Below are 10,000 nucleotides of genomic sequence, written 5' to 3'. Positions count from 1 at the left end.
CGCAGGAGACGGATGTGTTCCTCTTTTGAGGAGGAGAACACAAGTATATCGTCCACATAACATACACAGAAAGGGAGGTCCCCTAAGATGCCCTCCATGAGACGTTGAAACGTTGCCCCAGCATTACGAAGGCCAAAACAGGAGTAATTGAAGGTGTATGTGCCAAACGGAGTGGTGATGGCGGTCTTGGGGATGTCTTCTGGGTTCATAGGCACCTGATAATACCCCTTCAGGAGGTCGAGCGTGGAGAAAACCTTTGCTTTGTGCAGGTAGGAGGTTACATCGGCAATGTTTGGGAGGGGGGTAGTGATCCGGTTCTGTTTGCATGTTCAGGCGCCTGTAATCCCCGCACGGACGGAGGGAGCCCTCTTTCTTCAGAACGATGTGTAATGGTGACGACCATGGGCTGGAGGCCTTTTGGCAAAGGCCCATTTACTCCATTTCGGCGAACATCTGTTTGGCGGCTGCCAATTGTTCCAGTGCCAGACGTCTGAATTTTGCGAAGACTGGGGGTCCCGTCTTGATATGGTGATAAATACCGTGCTTGGCAGGAACCGTGGGTGTTTGGCGAAGTTCTGGACGGAAAACTTCCGGGTACAACGTGAGGAGGTAGGCGTAGGCATCCGTGGGTGCGCTGATGTGGAGAGCGAGGTTCGAGGGGGCGGGTTGAAGAGGTGTCCACAAGTACGAGTCTGCGTTGACCAATCGTCAGTGGGCGACATCGACCAGAAGGTGGAAATAAGAGAGGAAATCTGCACCGAGGATTAGCATTGTGACGTCAGCAACGAGAAACTTCCAATTGAATTTACCGTTTCCGAACGATAATTTGAGGTTCTCGTAACCGTAGGTGGGTATCCCCGATCCGTTGGCAGCTACCAAGCGGACATCGGCAGATGTAGACAGACTACGTTGTGCCTTGAAGAGTTTTCTTGGGAAAAGAGAACGACAAGCACCCGTGTCTACCAAAAATCGCACGCCCGTTCCTGCATCCTGTAAAAAGAAAAGATTAGAAACATGGGAGGCCACCGCCACAAGCGATGGCCTACTTACACGTTTTTTGGCCACTGACAATCTTTGGCACATTTCTTTGCGGTTGCCCCGAATCTGAAGTGGTAGTAGCAAAACTGCGGCGGATGGGAGGTAGTAAGTGGCTGTAGAAGTCATTCGTTGGGACGCGAGCGATTGGTGGGTGATGGGCCGCTTTGTCGCCGCTTCGGCACGTCACGGGGTAGGCGTGTATGTCCTACGGCATTTATGTTAGCTTCGGTTGACGTTGAATAGGCATCCTCGTCGTCAGGGGTGGAGGCGTTGATGGAGGTCTTGAAGTGTCTGTCCATAAGGGCGTTGGCTTTGGTCATTAGGTCCTTTTTGGGGTAAGCTATCGACATCGGGTATGGCAGCGCGTACAGGTTCAGGTAAACGGCGTATCCAAAGGGCATGGAGTAGGTTCACCTCACGAGGAGAGCCGTCTGCGGCAGGTTGAAGGCGAGCGATACTGGTCATTTCCCTGAGGGCAAGCGAAGCCCTTTGGTCCCCCAACGGTTGTTGCGAGAGCTGAAAAAGCTTTGCTATACGGGAGGCTGGCAACGGCGAGTACTGCTGCAGAAGGTATGTTTTGAGGGCGTCATATGTTATTGGGGTGTCTCCTTGTTCACAAAGAAAGTCGGATATTTCTGGGAAGGTGTCCTCGGGTATCGCCGTGAGAACATAATCCGCTTTGGTGGTTGAGCGAGTCACGCCCCTGATACGAAAGTGGACTTCAGCGCGTTGAAACCAAGCAAACGCTTCTCCGCTGGCGAACGGTGAAAGTTTCAATGGGGCGGCCGCGGCGCCAACTGCTGTAGTATAGTCCGTCTCCGTCATAGTACCAACGATGGAGGGGCGAGGGAGGTGAGGGTGGAAGGCAGTGGGAGCGAGTCGACTTCCGGGGTCACCAATGTGACGGCGCCGAGTAAGGCTGTGAACTCAAAGGCAGGTTGGAAACGACTGAGTTATATTATTGTGGAACACTTTCCTTACATACAAAACCTCAAGGCAACAGGATATAACAAGTTCACAAGACAGACAATATTACAGAGGAAAAACCAGACATGAATTTTCATGTTCGTTTTAGTGCGAGGGAAGAGCGCAGATACAAGCATAATATATACAAAAGGAATTATGTACAATTGTGTGAAACACGGTTGGTACACTATTTTCCTAATTAGAGTTTTTCACCCTTAGTTTCAAACATATAACGTAAGTTTCATGATAAGCCTTTAATCTATACAATTTCTTACTCCATATACTGCTGCTATTTTCCCATCTAGTCTCATTTAGGTTTTATAATCTGCATTGAAATATACAATGTGGCCTCTCTGATATGCTACTAACTCTTATGTCAATATTTGTACTCCAGATAGAGCTTACCACGAAAAAAAAATGTGATCATTTAATTCATGATCATTTCATCTTTATACTTAATAATTTTATTTGTAATAACATAATCATTGTGTCTTTATGTTCTTCAGAACGTTCTATCCTTTTTATATTCTACTCATTCATTTAACCAAGCTTTCATAAGCTGATTTCAATATTTCCCCTTTTATCTTAGCTAATTTGATCTCAAAATACATTATTCAATTGTTTTTCGAAGCACTTACTATACACACAACTTTTTCCTTTGTTAGGATTAGTATCTCTTACAGTTTTTGTTTTATCTATAAGAAATACCCAGAAAGGTTCTGCTATCGTGTATTCTATTGTTCAAGGAGTTTTTATTCTTTTAAATGATAATATATTGTTTAAGATTGTTCAGTCTTTGTTCCCTACAAAAACACACTTACTTGATATACCTTAATAATAACGTTTATAACATTTAATTAATATATTTTGAAAGTATATTTTAAAACATTTGAGTTGATTTTCAAAATATGTAGACAAAGGGAGTTGATAACTTTAATCAGTTTGAAAGAGAATTCGCATGCTTACTTAATTCGCAGCTACATGTTGAAATTCAGTGGGCAAACTTCTCAAAATAAATTGCGCGAAGGTAGAAGTCTCGAATTCAATTTACAGATAAATAATTTCTCGAACTATCATTTTTCCCAAAAGTCAATTACTCAAAAACAAACAAGTAAATTTCTCGAACACAATCGAAATTATCCCATAAGTGCCAAGGACCAATTTATAAAGAGGTTATTAGCATTCCGTGATGTCCAGTATGCACGGGTGTACGTATAATGCACGATGCACTGCGTACCTATTTGTAATCACACTATTGCGTCATAAAAGATGTTAACTTTATATTTATTTTAGATAAAATAATAGAGTATGGAAAAACAAAGTAGAGAGAAAATTAGTGAGACTAAAATAGTGAAAATCAAAACATAAAAAGAGACGAAGTGAGGTCTGTCGAAGAATATCTACGAAGTGTAGCATATAACATTTCATTTTGATTGATTAAATTTTAATACTGTATTTCATTCTAAATGATAATACTTTTATACATACAATAAAATTATAACCTTTGTAGTTTTTTCATTCCTCCATTTACAATAAATTTTTAATATTTGTGTTTGCAACCCAAAAGGATGTATTTTCCTTGAAATATATGAAAATATTTCTATTCAATTTTCTCGACAAAATAGATATCAGTTTTCGAGAAATATGGGATTCGAGAAAATGATAGTTCGAGAAATTATTTTTCGACCAATTGAGTTCGGGAATTCGACTTTCGAGAAATTGATTCGAGAAACTTACCTAAAATCAGTTAAAGAGGGATATTTAAAAAAGAAGATTATTTTAGATAATATAAAAATATATGTTAGAATGATGTAATAGCTACAAAAATTATATGAAAATTGTCTTTACCTATATTCTTTGATTTGTTTTCTTGATAACATTTGAGTAACCATGTTATAATATAGGGGAAAAAGATTAATTTGGCATGATATATTTGATCTTCTAGCTTTCTGATCAGTCCTTTCATTATTATACTTGAAGGGTATACATGATAATTTGATAATTTCCTGTTCCTAGACCAACAAATATTAGTGTGCCATTTAGCAAGGTCTCTAAAAATTTTTTTAGAATTTGTAACGCCACTGTCACCATATACATTCGTAAAAAGAATTTAGGAATAACTATCCCTTCTTCTACAAAGGGATGCGCCTAAGAAAAAAAAAACAGCAATGGTAAAGTACAAGGACACGGAGTTGTAAATTCATTTACATTTATAGAAAGTGTAATAACATGAGCACCGTGGTAGGACCGCTAGTTATAAGCAAGCCTCAACTCATCACTTCTTCGCTAATGGACATTAAAGGAAGTTAGAAATTCCCACTTATTTCCATGTGGAAACAAGAAGCACTGGGCGGGATTCTAGCATGCATTATAAAAAGCTGCAAAGGATCTTGAATCTTCAGTAGTAATTGCTTCCATAGTTCATGGATGTTTCTGACCAGTATCACGTAAATATCATTATTAATGACTCCCCTTTTTTTTCATTAAAAGGTCTCGTATGAGAATTTTGGGAAAAAATCACTTTCTGTATCTCAATATTGAAGAAATCAACTTACTGATTGTTTATATATATATATATATATATATATATATATATATATATATATATATATATATATATATATATATATATATATATATATATATATATATATATATATATATACTTACTGAGTGCGAGCAAGATGATATTTTCCATTAAAAATATTCATATTGCACACCAGTTGAGCATATTTGTTACAAAACCCGGCAAAATTCCCCAAGTTGGTGCCATTCTATAGTTAAACACTCTGTATCTCATACATATACGTTATGGAATTTCCACAACGCATGAAAAAGAGAATTAAAAGCAAACATACTCCACTAGAAAAAAAAGATAGATTTCCGAGTACATTCTTGATACAGAATATGTTGAAATATAGAATCATATTCCGTGTATTTCATTCTGATCCTTGAGTTTCTGTTTCAATGAGATATATTCCTATCTGTGCCTTTTTCACGAAAAGTCATTTTCTAATATGAAAATATCTCCAGACACATAATGTCTGACCAGCATTATTTATACTTTTTTGGTTGTTGTTGAAATGATTAAAAACAATTTTTCATTGAAACTCGGTATCTGACGAAACTGATAGACATGTTTATATATTTATAATTGCTTTTTATACATATGTGAATTTAAAAAAAAAATTCCTTATCAATAGTTATCAGTCACCATGTGAGAAATATTGATAAGCTATTTAGTTTGTAAATCAATGAATGATAACAGTTCTTGGAGTTTTGAGTTATCCGACATTTTCAATTAGTTAAAGTTATATTAGATTAAATATCATATAACCCATCATTTATTCATTGATTAATTCATTCAGTAATTTTCTCTCATATTAAAATATAATTATTAGGGTTTAATTCCAATGGCATAATTATGTTATTCCAGTGACCCATCCAGGGCTTACTTAACAAAATATTGATTAAGTTCTCTGATGAGAAACCAACACACTAATGAATATTTTACTGCTTGGATTTCATAGGGATTCCGCTATCAACGTGATGAGCTACTTTAAGTAATTAAGAGAAAAGCCAAGTGGTAAAAATGCCATCAATATTCTCTTACGATGAGCGAAAACTATACTAAATTTGGGACAATTTGATTACATTCGTGACGGAAAATTAAACAAGGCCATGGAAAATATATCCTTTATCATTATTTTATTACTTTTATCTTTGATTCATCATGAACGCACTTTCAAACAATATGAAACCATGACCAACCACTTTTCTACGCAAATCTCACTTGAATGGTCAAGAATTGTTAGCAATTAAATCTGAATTTATAGTTTAAAAAATCATAAAGTACCATGGAATATTGTGTTTAAATTTGTAATTGAATGTTAATAGCCTCAGTTATAGGCATTATGTTTCATTGTTTATAATTCAGGATTTTAGGACCGTGTATTTTTTTCTTTTTCTATTTTTTATTAGATCGTATCCTCTAGAAATTAACGACTTTTACCTGCCATTTAATTATCCATACATTACCCTTTAAATCATATATAGTATCTACGCCTAGGAAAAAAAATAATAATTCTGTCAGTGGATTGGGGAGGTCTCTTCAATAATTTTTCTGGAAATATGAAACGAATTGGGAGACTGAAATTTGTCCCTTCTTTGAACATCGACCCGACACGAAAAAAAACTTCTTTCACTCATAATTACAGTTTCAGCCTAGTTATAAACAATATATATATATATATATATATATATATATATATATATATATATATATATATATATATATATATATATATATATATATATATATCCATTCGCGTATTTTTGCTGTAATATTTTTCTTCCCTATTTTTGGGAATTTGAATTTTATCTAATTTTATAAACAAAATGGTATTTAGGATGTCTAAATGTTGTTTCAAAGGTAGCCCTTGATAATATTTCTCAGTATTAATCATACTTTGATTTAAAAAAATCTGATTTTTCAAAAGAATTAAATCCAAAATAATGTTATTCCAAGGAATACTGGATTGGGGAAATATGTTTATAAACAGAATATTTCGAGAACTTGCAAAGTAAACTGCTAGGGTAAATATGGAGGTAAACTTGCTCTAACTATATCGTCGAAATTTTTCTTATTGTGCCCGGACTTGAATAGAGCATGAAAGAAATAAAAATCCTACCTATAAAGGGAAGAGGAAATAACGAAGCCGAGCAGATCTAAAGAAAAATTAATATATATATATATATATATATATATATATATATATATATATATATATATATATATATATATATATATATATATATACATACATATATATTTATATATATATATATATATATATATATATATATATATATATATATATATATATATATATATATATATATATATATATATATATATATATTTAGGCATTTTTGTCGTGTTTTGAAAGTATTCCGAGACATGTTCTCGTTGAAATGAATTTAAATATATATGTAACAATATCATATTCAACCATTGGGTGTATATTATTCAATGTTTATTATGGTAGTAGGCATTAGGCATTATTACTGTTTTTTGTGAAAATGGTGAAAAATCCTGTATTTATGATATTTAAAATATAATCGCATGCAAAATTATTCAAATCCCCACTACTAACGAGGAAAATATGTTATTATCTAAATCGATAAATAGTATAAAATCAATAAACTATACCTAACCAGATCTATATTTATATATTTATCTTGGTGATCTAATATTATTCTTAAATGAAATTTACAAAAATAGCTATATTCATAGAAAATTTTATCCCTATAATCCACAATAAGGAAAAATTGGAATCACACAGTGTTTCCAATAATATTTTTGAAAGATTGAGTTCCACCCAAGTAGAAACAGCGTATAGTATATACACTTCATACCACCTCCCATTTAAAATTATTAAGTGGTTCAGAATTGGAACTTGTCAAGCTCTGCTGTGTGGGAAGTCTACTGCAAATAGTTTATTTCATGCAATCTGTTCTAGATATAAATTAACAGACCCTTTCGTGTTGAATGGTCGGTACACTGCTTTTTGTTATCATAACTACTCACATTTTGTGGTTTAATCTGGTATATTTTTACCCTTTTCGTTATCGTGGATTTTTTTTATGTTACAGTGTAGAGTTTGAAAATTCAGACATCCGTGGCTGTTGTTTTAATTCATATACTGTAATATCCCTGGGTTCATATATTTGAGAGGTCTGTTATGAATATCTACACGGCTTATACTTTTATATTACAAATTCCTTACCTCTTTTAGTAATCATTACATACTTTTCAACTTTGTATTATGGATTTTGTAAGACTAAGGGAAATATTATTGTATGTCTTCCACTGTGTTTGGCTAGAGTTCTCTTGCTTGAGAGTCCACTCGGGCACACTATTACGACTTATTTCACTTCCTCTTGTTGTCTTGTTGATTTTTTTATGCTATATATATGAACGATTCAGTTTATGCTGTTATTATTCCTAAAATATTCTATTTTAATTTTCAATTACTTCTCTTGTAGTTTATTCATCTTAATATTTCCTTACCTTACTGGGCTATTTTCCCTGTTTGAGCCTTTGGCTTACAGCATTCTTTTTTACCAACTAGGGTTGCAGCTTAGGAAGTAGTAATAGTAGCAATGCTACTACTACTACTACTACTACTACTACTACTACTACTACTAATAATAATAATAATAATAATGATAATAATAATAATAATAATAAAAATAATAATAATGATAATAATAATGATAATAATAATACTAATATTAATAATGAAATTAATTATGCATGTGTTTTTTTATATTTTTATTTTGTTGGAATGGCAACACATTCCCATATTACTTTATATTTCAAGGAGTGTTGCAATACTTCTTCGGGGGATTTAATTTACATGACATCGAATATGGAAATATACATTGTTATATAACGCCAATTAGTTCTTATCCCACAACTATTGATGCTAAGGACCTTGGTTAGATAAAGAACATAGGTGACAATATATTCCGTTGGAGTAGCCCACTGTCCATTGGAAATTCATTTGGTAGTGCTTTACTAACATTGATTTTACATTTATTATGCTCATGAACAGACTTGATCAAATTTAAATATTTAAGAGAAACTCCATCATAATGCCAAACTCTCCATAATATTGGCTAGTGCACAATATCGAAGATTTTTCCATAATCTTCAAATGTCATTAAAAGTGGATTCCTATAGTGTAGACATTGCTATACAACGTCTTGAAATTAAAATTTGGACAGTATAAGTTCTAATTTTTCTATATCCTGCTGGTTGCTCTCAGGTTTTCATCAATCTTTCTTTCTAGACTCTTTAAAATGAACATACTTTATATTTTCATGAAAACTAATGTGATTGAGATGCCTCTTCAAATCATTGCTATCAGTCAAAACTACTATTTTTTTTCTTTTTGCAATTTTCATAAAAACTCTTAGCTCCCATTCATCATGCTTTGCCTCTTGGTGCCACATTATACAAAATAATGTTATCAGTATTTTTGGAGTTGCTTTATTCTCAGCCAATATTATTTCGGTAGCTATTCTATCGTATCGAGGGGCTTTCCCTCTCTTGAGTTTTTTTAGAGGATATCTTCGTCTTCAAAGATTCTGAATCCATTCATGGGCACATCAAGGTCTTCCTCACCTTTAGATATGCGTATCAAGTTATTCCCCTCATATCACCTATTCCTGAACTCAATAAAGTTTCCATCTATCGTTGAAGATCTTCATCTTCTGTTGTTATAACAAAACCATCTCTCTTTTTGGTTGGTATATGTATTTTCTTCTTTGCTCCCTACAGATTTCATTAAAAATTCTATGAGCAATTCTTAATCCATAATCACTCCCTGAATACATATCTTTGTCAGCCTCATCTGCTTTCCTGTCTGAATATTCTCTTCAGTCATTCCTGGCTTTTCCTTTGACCTCACCATCAATACTGTAATAGTACGCTCTACCCTTGGATTTTCATTACTTTTTCGAAAACTTTCATCAGTCAATTTCTGTCATTGTCTTCTTTTAATGATATCCCAAGTATCATGTAATATCCAGGGCTTTCTCTTTTTTTATATAAACAGTATTTCCATACAATATTTGCTACGACTAGATGTTTAACATCAACAATTAGAAAAAAATATTAGATAAGTTATATTACTTATCAAAACTTTTACTCTAAACTTCGAGTAGAAGAATAGGATGCAAAAATGGAACCTTCAGTTATAGCAAAATATTTTCTCTGGCTAAACCTTTGTCAAGAAAATTTTGCAAGAATTCTATTATGCTTAATTGATAGCAATAAAAACAAAAATCCGTGGTCATCCAGATTGTACCTTGCATGGCTAATTTCACATACTACCAAATTCTTATTCTAACGAAGAGGTAACTTAGGGTAAGGAAATTATTCCATATTTGTTTTTCTTAGCGGCGCCGGGGGGGGGGGGGGGGGGGG

Source organism: Palaemon carinicauda, chromosome 4, assembly GCF_036898095.1.
Source record: "Palaemon carinicauda isolate YSFRI2023 chromosome 4, ASM3689809v2, whole genome shotgun sequence".
NCBI lineage: Eukaryota > Metazoa > Arthropoda > Malacostraca > Decapoda > Palaemonidae > Palaemon > Palaemon carinicauda.
Note: the sequence above shows the minus strand (reverse complement) of the source record.